Consider the following 12909-nt stretch of genomic DNA (forward strand, 5'->3'; position numbering starts at 1 on the left):
ATAATAAATGAAGTTACCAATATAAGTTTTATTCATATTAGAAAGGAGTTGGCCATAGCTCAACATGGACAGATGGCTAATGAATGCCTTTACTTTAGGATTCCATGGTTAATCTCATTCAGAATGATGGCCACTTGTTTTTGTGTGTAACTCTCAGCTACCGTGGTACAGTGACAATTAGGAACAGTAGGATCTCCAGGTATTTCCCTATAATTAACCAATTGTGTAGTGTTTATATGAACACTACTTGGAAGTGTCTTTTTACCCAATAGCAATATTTATGACATGTTACCTCTAAATAAATGAACATAATCACAAACAAAAATAAAAGATTTTGAAATAGAAAAAAAGACATTTCCATTTTAGGTAGTCTTTGGAAGAAGCATCAGAAGAATTTTTTGTTAAACACCATGAAATCTATAAAGCTGTGGCATTAGACCCGGAAAAGGCAATAGACCATGAAAGGTGCTGGTCAAGCTTTCAGCCAAGGAATAGCTCACATGTGGACCACAAAGAAAAGGGCCACAGTTTGCTTTTCACTCTCTTTCAGTTTATGTTCCTCTGACCATAGGAACACACACAAAAAATAACCAAAAGTGTTTTTGTTTTACTATTTCTTAGGAACCAAGCATATTGTATAGGACTGGTGGTCTCCATATTCGTCTTTACGAACTTGCTGTTGGGTTGTAGAAAATTCACTCCACAACTCTGTGGCTAGGACATGTGACACACAGTAAAAGTGGAAACCAGAAAAGACACTTGTCTTCTAACAAATCTAATATTTATTTGCAGTCTTTCAAAGGAGTGTTCGACACCATCAAATTAGAAGGCACAGACATTACCTCATGAGGGCCAGATCTAAACCCTAATCATCACTGAGTACTTTCATTCAAGGTCAAGTTTTTGGGTGGGTGGCATTTAAAGATGTAGGAGTGATTAGTATCTCTTATAAACAGTAACATTTCAGAGGATTCAATATTATTATAATTTGTTAGAATCTGGTAAATAAGTAATTTCAAAAATTAAATTGAAGTGCAGTTTATGAAGCAGACACTGTAACCAAGAGTTATCAATATAGCTACTTGAAATAGATAGGTAGCATACTAATTTTAAAGATGAAGAAACAAACACAGTGAAGTCAGAGAAATATTTCTCATTTACATAGCCAGGGGTTTTCATTTGCAAAGTAAACAAATACGAAACAGTGGCATTAGAACTAAGGTGGCCCCTAGATGGAAGAAATTTGTTCATTTTTGTGTTGTAAGTCCCACCTGCTCAACTTGCAGTAAATATTGAAAAATAACCCTAGGTCAAGCAGTTTTATGGAAAATGTGTAAATATATTCTCTACATCTTCTAATAAACCATCTGAGCTTTCTTCCCTCCCCATGTCTCCTATATATGTGACTGTAGTTGGCAATCACTATAAATACAATTCCAATGTTATAATTAGATAATTTTCTACTGTTCTATTCACATTTCTCTTAAACTCTAAGTTATTCTATGAAGCTTATACTTTAAGTGAAATTGAAAACAATTTTTAAAATATGTGTTTATGTGTTTAGTAAAGTTTAATCCCTTTTTAATAGAACTGACTGAAGAGGATTAGACATGTGTGAAGTGAAATGAATATTAAATACTTAGGAAAAAATAAATAGTTTTGTCAGTGGAGAGTACATGAAATCCAGAGTGAATACTTCAAAAGTGGCACACACACACAAAAGAAATAGAGAGACATTTTATATATTCTTTCCAATTCAACTTTAGGTACAAATAAGACGTTTATAATGTGATTTTTGAAAAAATGCTGCAGATAAAGGAACAAAATTAATTTAGGTGGATGATGTTCTGAATGTCTGTGAGAAGAAAAATCAACTTTCTTGAGTAATTCAACTCAATTAACAGAGAAAGTTGCATGTCAAATTCTATCTGTGGATGAATTTACTGGATGACTGACTCCATTACCCAAATTTGGCAAAAGAACAGATATAATTTCCTTGTATTGATAGTCATTTCTTTAGCAAATTAAGAATGTCACAAGATAAAACTAATATTAGTATTACTGATGTTATTACCACTAACATGTCTAGAGTTTTTACTTTTTGAAGCACTTTATATAGATTATTTATTTTAATGTTTATACTATATACAAATAATAGTTACTGTTATTATCTCCCCTTTAAACATAAGGAAAGTGAAGCCAAAGGTGATTTGGACTCAAGATTACACAGGTTTCCTTGATGTTAGTGACCCTGCTCAACCAAGACAGCATGCTAATGATATAGTCTATCATGTTACAGACTGAATTATTCATATAATGTTGGGAAGAGAGTGATAGTTACCTCTTGTTTTAGAAGTGACACATAGCATGCACTCCATGAGCTTTGCTGTCAGAAAAATTCATGTTTAGTCCCTAGGTCTGTCATGGACTATCTGTGTAATTCCAGGGCAAAATTAAGCTTTCTGAGCCTCATAAATACTGTAGTACAAAAATAATTTACTACCAACATCAGTACATGGAAGAAGTTGCATAAACATTTACTGAATAAATTACTAAAATTTCTTATATTCCCTCAGGGAGGAGAGCATAAGATCAATCAACTCTATACCAAATATCTCTATAATCATTTCAGTTTTTATAGACATTAAATAACAATGACTGTAATAAGGTTAAAAACTAACATTTAGTGCTTAGATGTATTACTTATCACTATAGAGGTAGGTACTATTATTAACTAAGAATTGGAGAACTGTGTTTGCTTTGCTTTTCTTTTTTTTGGGGGGGGGGTTGGCATCAAAACAAGTAGTCTGTGAATCCACTCACGTCACAAGCACCCTCTTACGCCTCTCCCACCCGACAACACAAGAGACGAGTAGGATAACAGAGGTGGAGAGAAATGGCACGACTCCCATCTATTTTTATATTCTTTTCCTCCTATTTAAGAATGTTGAGTCCTCTACAAAGGCATTCTTCACTCCCAACTCTCTTGTCAGTGACTCAACAAGGAACCTCTTTTCCATTCCTACATCTTCATGAAAATCACAGTTGTCAAGGGGAATCTCATTGATTCTAAAGCCATTGCAGGCTCTTCAATTTTTATATCACTTATATTCTCTTGGCATTTGACTCTCTTGTCACTCACTTTTTTGAGTCCTGCTGATCAAATAGGAAACTCAAGAAGCATCCTTGAACCACTCCTTCAGAATCTACTCCAAATCAACAAAAATACACCACTTACTTTGCCTACTTATTAACTCTTAAATATGACTATTCTGATATCTTTGATAACTTTAGTTCAAGTCCCATACTTAGGAAACTCTTCTTTCTGTCCCCAACCTTGCTCTCCTCAAACCATTCTCTATTTTATAACCATATCAATCTGCTAAAACACAAATTTGACATGATCACAATTTTGCATAAACTAAATGAATGACATATCCTTTAAGATGAATTTCTAACCTATTAAAATGCTAGTTGTTACCCCTCTGTTTTGTAATTTTAACTTGAACTAAAAATAAAAATCTCATTGTCTCTACTTCATTAACTGGAAATTTTGCCACTTATTATGTTAACACATTCACTACTTCTCTGTTACTTGTGATGACTGCTTGTTCTCCCAATTATCCATGCTCATTTGGCATAGGTCCTCTCTCCAAGTATAAGCTGATCTCTTACCCAGCAATGCTTGCTCCTTAATGAACTTCCCTCTCAGAGCTTATCTGAGCTTCAGATCTCCATGGGATCACCTTACAGATTCTTCCCTGGGGGGCTTTTCTGACTCTTCCTTCCGTAATCAGGAGCATGCTGCTCTGCTGTGCACTGAGCCACTCCCTCTCACCGTGCTCATCGCATGGAATTGGAATTATCTACTCGTGTTTCTGCCCCCAGCCTGCAAGCTCAAGAGCAGGGCATACAATCTGTGGTTCCTATGTATCCCCTGCCTTCGGTAGAATGTCTGACACAGAAATGGACTCAATAAAATATTTGTGTAATGAATGAAAGAATGAATGTGCTGGAGAAATTACCAAGTGACCTAGAAATGGGAATGTTTAAGGGACTGGCTGAATCGAATCCAAAGTTAGAATAATTTTTTGTAAGAAGTATATACTATGTCGCAGAGTAGAAGGGAAATGAACAGATAACAGAAAAAATAATGGCTGAAATAAGGGCACAGGGAGGAAAGGGAGGGAAGACTACTAGCTTAGCTGCAGTCTTCAAGATGCTCATGATTACAAAGATATCAAAAGACATGGAAAGATATTTATTGCAGAATAATTCCTGTGAAAAAAATAATTCCTTTAATTATGATTTCCAATATACACCCTTGGATTTGTAAAAGAGATTCTTAACAGATATTAAGCTTTGAATCTTTTCAAGATCTCTAGCTACACATCCCTGCTGGGAAAGCTGTTAGCATGCAGTATTTCCTACAGATGACACATTGAATATTATACCCCAACCCAATGGTATGAATAATGTAGATATTCAAAACAAGTGGAGTATACTATTTTTATTCATTCCTGCATTACGTTTGCCTTACACCCAACTTAGAGACTTTAGCATCCAAAGAGAAACAATACCAAACCTAACTAAAACTTTATTTTAAGAAAGTATGTCAACCAGTCTCTATAAATCAATGCATCTCCTGTTACCACAACAGGGTTCTCCTTTTTCCATCATCATTTTTTAATCTTAGAAACACTTCCCAACTTGATGTGAGAGGTATTCACATAAAAGTTGTAAAAATAGCCTCTCCTCAATGTATCCATTCTATTTGATTATTTTTAAGGGAAAGACAGTCCATGTAATGCCCCCTTCTCTTAATTTCTTTGGCTGACCTCCAAAATGTAGCTGTCAGCTGGTGTTAGCTAAATAAGTATGAGCCATGGCCTATGGCCCATATACTGTCAGTCACTGGGATGAAATATGCCCCCTGTATTAGCATTACTGAACATCAACAGTAAGGACCATCAGTATAATTCTCTTCAGCCTGATACCTAAAGACTGAGTAAGGACATCAGTTACTGTTATATAAACAGACACAAAATTTGTTCATGGATATGCTCTCTAAGTTAGAGGTATTTTATTCAAACACAGTCAAATCTCACCTTATCAAGAAAGTTTTTTTATTATTAACCTCATCTGCCATCTCTTACTTGACAATCTCAAGCTATATAACTTATGTTTAATATTTGAATTGTCATCGTGTAATGTATTGCTCTGCAAATGTAGTCTTCATCTGTGTGAGTGTGCCTGGGAGTCTGTATATGTTTCTCCTATCGCCTCATTTACTGTTGAATGATTAAGGATGACTGTCTTATATTTTATACTTTTTACCTCTTTCTAGAGTACCTTGTCTACATTATTTTTTTCTTGATAGATGCTGAATAAAAAAGGGAAAACAGTCTTGCTTGTAATTCTAAGGTACACTTAGTTTTATGAATTTTGTAAAATTGTTTTCTCCCATTTGTGGATAAAAAGAGCCTAAGGAAGACAATATAATACAAATGTCCCAACTTATTTTAATTATCCTGCTGAAATGCTTTGACTCTATCATCTGTATTTGTAGCTATAAAAGCATGAATATAGGTATAGATGTATTTTAGCAACAAGAACATTGCATACTTAGTTTTATAAAATTATTTTTATCATTTAATGTACAATGTTTTATTCACAATTAAGTCTTTGTAAAAAGTGTGATTAAATGTATATAGACTAAAACTAGTGACTTTTTAGATTTTCTCCCCATCAGGAAAAAATACACATAGTGTTTGTGTCACAGAGGAGTCAATTCACTTTAAGAAATCAAGATGCAAGGCCACAAGAAGCTAAAAACTTTAATAAAAATTTACCAATATCTAAAAGACAAAAAGCCTAATAGTTCCACCTTGGATACCTTGGAATGTAGGGCAAAGTTGTATCTGCCTAGACCTCTTGAAAATAACACAAAAACAGAAGAAAAGGGTTTTGATTCAATATTTTCAATATATGTAGATGCAGAAGCATCTTAACTATAAGGATTTTTCGCTGTGAACTTATATCTTTGATATGAGGTCATCATCCTAACCGAGAGGCTGTAGCCACCCTTGTTAAGAGTTTTTAACCTTTGTTCTAGATTTTTCATCTTTCACTGAAGTATTGTTGTTGTTGCTACTGCTGCTATGGTTGTTCTTAATCGTTGCTGAAACAGATCTTCTTATAATACAAAATCTCACCTAGTAGTGTGTGAGACACATGTGTAGTGAACGGAGGCCTCCTCATTTTACTACCGCCTCTCTTCTTACCCTCCTCTGATGCAACGTGGCAATGCCAGATGCTTGCTGATAAAATAAAGTATGTCCATCCATTAGAGTGTGTCTAGGGACACACTCATACTGATCTCTGGTGAAAGTAGGAGAGATAAGAGATGGTGGCCATAGGGTGAGCCAACCACTCATCCCTTGGTGGGTGCCACTAGTGAGGAGAGAGCAAAGGTGCTGGCAGAGTGCCAGTTAGCCCAGTCAGAGGGGAGAGTGACAAGTGGTAGGTTAAAGTACATGAGATATGTATGAGGACAAATGGAGGCAGAGAGGTAGAAGTTCTGTTTTAACTCTTTCATTGTAAGAGCAATTTCTTATCACATATTGCATATTTTTAAATTCATATTTATTTATTTATTAATGTTTATGCTTTTAATTTATCATTTCACAACCATCTTGGATATTGAATCTCCATTTTAAAAGAAACACAATGAACAAAATGCCTGTTTTATCAAATTTGGAAAATATCTGGTGACTTTAAGTGTTTTAATATTTTAAATATTCTTTAAATATTTTTCTCTCAGCAATCTGTCCTTAAAGGAATCCAATTACACATTTATTAGGCCCCTTGGAGTTGTCTGATATTACTCAAAAGTAGGGAAAGTGGGAAGCCTGAGAGAGAGAAACTCATAGAAAGAGACACTAGAATGAGAGTCACCAGGGGCTGAGGGAGGGAGAAGGAGGAGGAGCTGGTCAAAGGGCCCCAGCTTCCAGGTGTAAGAAGAGTGAGTGTGGGAATCTAATGTGCAGCACCATTAGTAGTACTGTATTATGTACTTGAAAGTTGGTACTGTTACTAGAGTTAGTAGTACCACATTATGTACTTGAAAGTTGCTAAAAGAGTAGGTATTAAATATTCTCAGCATGAAAATGAAAGTGTAATTATGTGACATTAATAGAGGTATCAGCTGATATGGTGGCAATCATTTCACAATATATGAGCACCTCATATCAACATAGTGTGTACCTTAAATTTACAAATTGTTATATGCTACATGTGTCTCAATAAAGTGGAAAAAGTGAAGATAGATACACAAATTGTAAATTAAATAGTGCTTCAATTTTTAAATTTTATAATTTTACTCTGGGAATCCTGATTTTTAATAAAAATTTTGTGATGAGGTTCTATGTTTAATTAGATGAATTTATACTCAACATTGAAATAAAAATAAGATTGATGGGGTCGGCAATTTTGCTGCAACTGGATTTGGTAATATTTTTAAATGAATCACAAAACAGAAACAGTTCACTTGATGAGTTTTTGTCATATACAAATATTTGTTAAAGAAAATATTTTGAACAAACTAAAAAATACAGCACCTATGAAAATATCTATATTTGATATAAATCACACATTTCTAAATAGAAATAAGAAAATTAAGATATCTTCTTAGAAGAGCATTATTTAGCATTATTTTCTTTGAGCATATATAAAGCATTTAGCATCTATAGAGTATTTCTTATTTAAAAAATGTTATGATCCACAAAGAAAATTCAATTAGAGATGTCAAGAACTTTAAATTATTATTAATAAAAGGCAGTTTTGAAAAAAAGTTTCAAGGTTTTATATAGAAAAGACTCTTGAAAAAAACATTATTTTTTGCTGGTATACTGGTATACAGCAATGACATGCTATGACAGAGATGGTTAAGAAAGCTGGCTAGAGTATGAGGAATATTTACTAAAAGTGTTTTGTTTATCTTAATTATTGATATTTAATAGTTAACATATTTTTAAAATTTCCTTTTGTATGCTCATATATATTTTTAGAATTTTGATTCTGAAATATTTTTAGAACTATTTCACAGGATATTCAACAAGCAAATGTTTCAGACTTGTGCAATTTTAATTATTTTCAACATTAATTCAGTGACTTGTGTGATTGCATGGTTTGAACAATGAAGCACTTGGACATTCTCACTCTCAGACCTGCCTGTGAAGCTTCAGGGCATTCTCCCTCCCCAGTGACTACTCTCTGCTGCCTCTCTCTGTTTCCACCTGGGTTACCACCCTCCCAGGAAAAAGCCTGGGGGTAAAAAGCAGAGAACTGCAGCCTTCCGCCTTGAACTATCATATCAGAGCCGATCCCTCTGAGAACCACAGATGTTCAGGATGACTCTAGGCTCCCCTTAAAACATTATCAAAATTTCTGAGAAAATATTTGATATCTTAGGATAAGGGATTTAAGCAGTGGAGGCAAGACTAAATCCTGAAGACACTCATAAGGTAAATGCTTACTAGATATTAACTGTACCTTACTGTAACTTTGAGCTGTGGTCATTGGTTTATCTTCTTGCTTAATATTTGAAAGAAGACTTGAAGTATCCAGGAAAATGGTTATATGGGGAGGATCTCTGAGAACACACCCACTTTCTCAATACTCAGACGTTGTCTTCATTATTAGAAAACAGAATAAAACAAACACATTATCAATACTTACTTTTGGCAAACAGACATTAGAGGCAATAAGTGTGTTCTTTTATATTGAATATAGATGAGAAAAATATTAACCATCAGCAAAATAAAGTAAATGATTCCTAAAAATAGTCAACCATCTTAATCAAGCAGGGTTTATCTTTAAAAACATTCCAGTGTAAGCTTATGTAAGGTTCTTTCCTCCCTTCATTCTTTGAGTCTGTCATCGATCTTCTACCATCTAAGTATCAGCCTTAGCTTTTCATGTGTAATGCCTCATCCTGGAGTAAAGAAAGTCAACTGTGTTGCTGCAAAAAGTTTCTAAATTTACCCTCCTCCAAACTAGCAGTCTTAAAGTTAGTGTTACTTTTTCCAGGATAGTTTCTGGAAGATCCTACACTAAATTCAGGAGGAATATAAGATCAACCATAAAGCATCAGAAAAAAACCAAGGTAAGTCATAAGCAGACCTTTTCCCTTCACTGGGAAATATGCTAAATGTTCAACCAGATGGTGAGAGGAAGGACGAGATCTGGGAGTCTGTGTCCCATATTTAGATACCATCTGAGCCCTAGAGTTAGGGTTTTGAGCTGTGTCCTCACTGGTCCTCAGAGGGTGATTCCAGCATTATGAAAGATATCCTGGCAGAAACCCTCCAACGATTTCCTGTATCTTTGAGAATAGTTTGTATTTGTTACCCATGAGGTGGCCTGCAGTGGGTTTCCTGCCTTTAAGAGCAGACTTTTAATCTGCATGGATGTGGGTCATGTCCAAGGAGGGCAGGTCTCTGCAGATGGGCTGGAGGCAGCCCGGAGAACCTGCTTATCTGAATGTGGTTCTAGGATTTTCCAAACCTCCAAAGACCCCGGGAGAAAGGGGTAAGTTTAACTCATTGTTCAGAAAGGAACTAGTGGTTAAGACTCTAGAGAGGGTTCAGATCTAAGAGGGTTAGATTTCCTGATCCTGTGACTAAAGGCAGAGTAGGGAGTGCAGACCCACAAAACAGTCCACACCCGAGCAGAGCCCTCAGGAATCGGAGAGCCATTGGTTCAAACACCCATCAGCTGAGGCTGGGGAGGCTCTCCTGCTGCCCACAGAAGTCACACTACCTCCAAGGAAGAAGAGAAATAAGAAGCCTAAATCTGAATCAATATTTATAAAAAAAAACAGACCTTATTTCTAAAGTAGAAATGAATGACTGGCCTTACATTATATGATTGTTTTTTCCCTATCAGTGTAAAAATGGTTTTGTGAGTTCCATTGATTTTAAGTATAGAAAAATTGTTAAAACTTTGGTCTGTCAAGTTCAAAAGTTGTATGCCCGAGGTTTATGAGCCTTGTACCTTTTAAAGTCATAGTCACTGAAGAGCATGTTTTTGTGAGGTACTGTGATGATCTATAAAGTATTAAAACTTTCAGAAATTTAGATTCATGTAATGTTAAAAAGAGAAAAATTAGAGACTTATGTACAAGGATGTTTATTGAAGAATTGATTATTATAGAGAAAAATCACTAACAACGCAATATCTTTGATTGAGGAATGAGTAATATTTTAATGCAGTTACTCAAAGTTATGTTTTATACAAATATTTAATGCAGTAAAAATTCTAATAATACAATATTCAACACATAAGCCGATTATAAAAATATTGGTTGGAGGAAACATTTTAATACTTTTCACAAGTTTAAAATAATCAAAATATTTTAATATTTAAAAATTAGATATACTGTATGATCACATTTTTCAAAAATTAAAGATGTATAAAATGTGTATTCCCCAAAAGATGTTATACATTTTGTGATAACAAAATCTGGTATAATGTGTTGTATCTATAATGCTGAACTCTGCATGTGAGACAAATTTCAAAGTTGCTTTCTTTTAGGAAAATTATTTAATATAAATTTACTAATCCCAGAAAAATCCCCAGACTTAGACAGGCAAAGTCCATAACTATATTCTTGTTCTCTGAGTTCACTCAGTATACCTCATCTATTTCACTCAGTTTGGCATTGAACCATGTGTAGTTGATTGCCCACTACCTAACTTGGCCAAATGTGGACAGTTTTTCTTCTCTTCTCAACTTAAGGCTACTAGAGAGCAGACTACAGCAAAGCTTGGAATATTTTTAAAAAATTTTTGAGCTGCCTTTTCCCTAGCTCCAATGTCTAACATTATGAGTCGGATAGTAAGTACTTAATACTAAGGGTCTGTTTAAAATATATATGTTTTTACAATTGTTCTCTGCCTGCTTCTATTTCCATAAAATTCAGGGTTGGATATCCTAAAACTTTTTCACTGACTTACAAATGTATGTCATAAAGTATTATTGTGTTTTTTAGTAATCCAATGATAGCATAAAATTCTTCTTTCTGAGATGCAGGTCTTCATAATTACGCATTCTCTTTAATCAAGTATATTATCTTATTCAAATAAATTTTATGAGGTGGCCTGTTATGACTTCAGAAGGTAAGAGATCAGGGACTTGAGTTTAAAATTTTCTTGTATGATCTACTAGATTAATTATGATCTGTTCTGCCCTGGCTGGTGTGGCTCAGTGGATTAAGTGCTGGCATGCAAACCAAAAAGTTGCTGTTTCAATTTCCAGTCAGGGCACACACCGGGACTGTGGACAGGGGGTGAGCAAGAGGCAACTACGCATTGATGTTTCTCTCCCTCTCTTTCTCCCTCCTTTCCGTTGTCTCTAAGAATACATTTAAAAAATATTTTTTTAAAAGTTATGATCTGTCCTTCAGAAAGTGGGGCCAATTTGAATTTCCAGGTGAACACATAATGTTTACAGTCAATACTTTGATAGCTTCAGGGTAATGGTACATAGCAAAACTAGGGCAGGAGGAGAAAAAGAACAGCAGGAAAAGGAGGAGCAGGAGGAAGAGAAAGGAAAACAAAGAAACACTGTCATGTTCTTAAGAAAAGCTTGGAAACGGTTATCATACTTATCCATCTGAGACTTTTCTTGCAGGCTTTTCCACTGTTTAAGATATATTCAGCAAACATATTATAAGGTCTTCCTTTCCCCTCTATATAAATGTCAGTAAATTACAGTCCTTCTGGTCTTCCCAAAATACTGCAGGAAAGAACATTTCTCTTGGATATCCAATTTAATTACTTCAGGAGTGGTCACTGTTACAATATTTCATAGCCAATCCAAGTGCCCTAGAGATTTACAGACTTGTTGGGATTAAAAAAAAAATGGCATGGGTGCCCTGGTTACTTTTCACAAGTTTTGTGGAATACTGATGATACTACAGCTGTGCTTTGAAAAATGTGAAGTCCCCACACAACAATATCAGGCAAAATAGGTTTAAGAAACACTGGAACTTGTAAAGACTCCAATGATATATTGGATATTGTGTATATTATTAAAATGCATATAGTAACAAAATGTCAGCATTCTGCAAGTCACTGGAAATCATGGCAAAACATTTTAACAGACCAAATTGGTTAAATTCACTTTAGTGGCACAGGTCTTTATTTATTATAAAGGATAATTAAAATGTTCTTTTTAACTGTTGAGACAACAGAGACAAAATATCTTTAAGAATTTAAAAATGAACTCTAAAATGGTTTTAATTTTGCTTTCTCTCTTTTGCTTTTTCTCATTACACTATGAATCTCCTAGTCAGAGTCAAAGCCAGTGATTCAATTCTTTATTTAAAAGATTAAACATTTTCCAATAATTACTGAGAAAAATTAATTTTAAACATTTTGAGATTGTTTCTTAAAAAGATATCTTGTTCTTGTTCTGCTTATGTTTCTTAACTGTTTTGCAGTTAATCAGTGAATAGTCATTTTGTTAATATACGCTATTTCTCAGCTGAATATCTCTTGAGAACTTCATTTAGATGCAGTAATTATTTTTGCTATTTTCATATAAATTAGTAAAATGCATATCTTGTGTTACCAACATAGTGCCATGGGCAATTAAAAGGACAAACATTATTGATGGCTATATTTCAAAAACATTATTTTTCAAATTCTGCACTGTTTACAATGTTTCTCTGTGTTCACAGTATCACTGATGTGCAACTGTAAAAATATTGGCTCAAACTTCCTTAAGAATTGTTTTGTGGATCCCACTGGTGGATATAATGACCTCTTTCACCTTGTCAAAAGGGCAAACTTGTCAAGCTCACAGTAGTCGATACTCTGAAGAGCATCACTTCAGCCCAGAAAC

This window comes from Artibeus jamaicensis, unplaced genomic scaffold (genome assembly GCF_021234435.1).
Source record: "Artibeus jamaicensis isolate MK-2021 breed Jamaican fruit bat unplaced genomic scaffold, CSHL_Jam_final contig_387, whole genome shotgun sequence".
In the NCBI taxonomy this organism is placed as follows: Eukaryota; Metazoa; Chordata; class Mammalia; order Chiroptera; family Phyllostomidae; genus Artibeus; species Artibeus jamaicensis.